Raw genomic sequence first — 3,218 nt, 5'->3', positions numbered from 1 at the left:
ATTTTCCTTATCTATTCATCTGTTGGTGCTCGCTTCGGCAGCACATATACTAAAATTGGAATGATATTCATCTGTTGTTACATATGTAGGTTGTTTCCATGTCTTAGTTACTATATATAATGTTACAGTGTACTTGGAAATATGGCTATTTCTTTGAGATAATTATTTCACTTCCTTCAGCTATGTACCCAGAAGTTAACTGCTGGATAATATGGTAGTTCCTTTTTTTTTTTTTTTTTTATTTTTTGAAGAACCTCCATAGTGTTTTCCATAGTGGCTATACCAATTTACATTTCTACCAACAGCACACAAGGGTTCACTTTTCTCCACATCCTCACTTACCTATTATCTCTTGTCTCCTTAATGATAAACATTCTAACAGATGTAAGATATCTCATTTTGTTGATTGTCTTTTGCTGTGCAGAAGCATTTTGTTTGATGTAGTCCTACCAGTTTAATTTTTCTTTCATTACTTGCTTTTCTGGTATCATATCCAAAACTTCTTACTGAGATCAATGTCAAGGAGCTTTTCTCCTATATTTTTATTCAGCAGTTTTAGGCTTTCAGGTCTTACATTTAAGTCTTTAATTTATTTTGAGTTACTTTATGTGGGTAGTGTAAGATGGAGGTTTAATTTCATTATTTTGCATGTGAATATCCATTATTCACAATGTCATTTATTGAGAATTTCCCCATTGAATATACTTGACTCCCTTGTCAAATATTATTTTACCATATATGTGTGAGTTTGTTTCTTGGCTCTTGATTCTGTTCTATTGGTCTGTTTTTCTGTTTTTATGTCAGTACCATACTTTTTTGATTGTCCTGGTTTCATAATAAAGTTTGAAATCAGTTAAGTGTGATACTTCAAGTTTTATTCTTCTTTCTTGGGATTGCTTTGGCTAGCTGGAAATTTTAGTGGTTCCACATGAGGAAATAGGCAATAAATAAATAAATAACACCCATATTGGACAGGAAAAGATAAAAATATCTCTATTTGCAGATGATTTGATCTTATATAGCAATAATCCTAAATACTCCACAGAAAAACTATTAGAAATAATAAACAAATTTGGGGTGCCTGGGTGGGTGAGTCGATTGAGAGCATCTGCCTTCAGCTCAGGTCATGATCCGAGGGTCCTGGCATTGAGCCTCACACCTGGCTCCCTGCTTAGCAGGGAGTCTGCTTCTCCCTCTGCATCACCCTTTGTTTTTAGTATTTTTTTAAAATTTATTTGACAGAGAGAGACACAGTGAGAGAGGGAACACAAGCAGGGGGAGTAGGAGAGGGAGAAGCAGGCTGCCTGCAGAATAGGGAGCCTGATGCAGGGCTCCATCTCAGGACCCTGAGCCAAAGACAGATGCTTAATGACTTAGACACCCAAGTGCCCCTCCCCTTGGCTTCTGCTGTCTCTCACTCACTCTCTCTATCAAATAGATAAGTAAAATTAAAAAAAAAATAAGAAAATTCAATCAAGTTTCAGGTTACAAAATCAGCATGTGAAAATGTTCATTTCTGTACTGTACAATGAACTATCTGAAAAAATGAAAGAAAGAGAGAAAAAACAATTTATATTATACTCACAATAGCATACAGAACCATTAAATACTTGGGAATAAATTTAACCAAGGAGATAGAAAATCCATACACTGAAAACTATAAGACACTGATGAAATAAATTAAAGAAGACACAGATAAATGGAAAGATATTTCATGTTCATGGATAGAAATAATTAATTTTGTTAAAATGTCCATAAAAGGGGCACCTGGGTGGCTCAGTTGTTAAGCGTCTGCCTTTGGCTTAGGTCCTGATCCCAGGGTCCTGGGATTGAGCCCTACATTGGGTTCCCTGCTTAGTGGAGAGCCTGCTTCTCCTTCTCACACTCCTTCTGTTTGTGTTCCCTCTCTAGCTGTGTCTCTCTCTGTCAACTAAATAAATAAATCTAAAAAAAAGAAAGTCCATAAAACCCACAGACATTGTAGATTCAATGCAATCCCTACCAAAATTCCAATGATACTTTAGAATTATTCTTTTTACAAACTTACAAAAGTAATTCAATGAAGGAATGATAGCCCCTTCTACTAATAGCGTTGGAGTAATTAGCCATCTCTGGGGGAGGGGGTGGAGGGAATACTTCCAGTTTGTACAAAGTTAACTCAAAATGGATATGGACCATTAGCTTAAATGTAAAATATGAAACTCTAAAACTTGTACAAGACAAGAGAAACCTTTGGGGCCTAAGGCAAAGTGAAGAGTTATGCTTGACATGGAACAACCCTGTTAAGAGAATGGAAAGATAACTACAAACTGGGAGAAAATATTTACAAGCAACATATCCGACAACAGATTCGTATATGGAAAATGTAAAGAACTCTCAAAACTGCACAATATATATAAAAAGATCAAACAATAAAATTAGACAATAAGCAAAAGGGATGAACAAACATCTCAGTGAAGAGAATGCACAAATGGCATATAAATTCATGAAAAGATGTCAATATTATTAATCATTAGGAAAATGTAAATTAAAACCACAATCAGATATTGCTATAATGTTATAGAATAACCTGAATGAAAAAATAGCATTAAATGCTGTCAAGGATGCAGAGGATCTGGATCATTCTTGCATTACTGGTGGGAATAGAAAGAGTCTTGGCAGTTTCTTATAAAACTAATCATGCACTTGCCTCATGGCCTACCAATTGTACTTTTGGGTTTTTATCCCAGGAAAAAATGAAAATGTATGTTGATACAAAAACTTGTATGCAAATATTTATAGCAACTTTTTAAAATAATTGCCTAAAATTGCAAACAACCTAAGTGTTCTCCAATCATCAAATACTTAAACAAACTGGTGAATCCATACAATGAATTGCTGCACAGCAAAGAAAGAAAACAAAGGATTGATAATGCAACAACTGGACACTTTTAAGAAGATTTTGTTGAGGAAAGAAAAGAGAAAGAAAAAGGAAGGAAGGAAGGAAGGAATGGAGGAAGGAAGGGAGGAATCCAGCCAGCCAATAATTCTACTTATGTAACTTTCTTGAAATAACAAAATTTTAGGTATGGAGCTTAAATAAGTAGATCTTAAAGGTTAAGAACGAGTGAAAGAGGAAAGGAAAGGAGGTGAGTAGGTTTATAAAGGAGTAACATTAGATAGCCTTATGGAGATTAAACAGTTTTGTCCTTCAGCTGTGATCATATTTATAAGAACCT

Source organism: Meles meles, chromosome 8 (genome assembly GCF_922984935.1).
Source record: "Meles meles chromosome 8, mMelMel3.1 paternal haplotype, whole genome shotgun sequence".
Classification (NCBI taxonomy): domain Eukaryota; kingdom Metazoa; phylum Chordata; class Mammalia; order Carnivora; family Mustelidae; genus Meles; species Meles meles.
The sequence above is the reverse complement of the archived record's forward strand: the minus strand, read 5'-3'. Positions refer to the sequence as shown.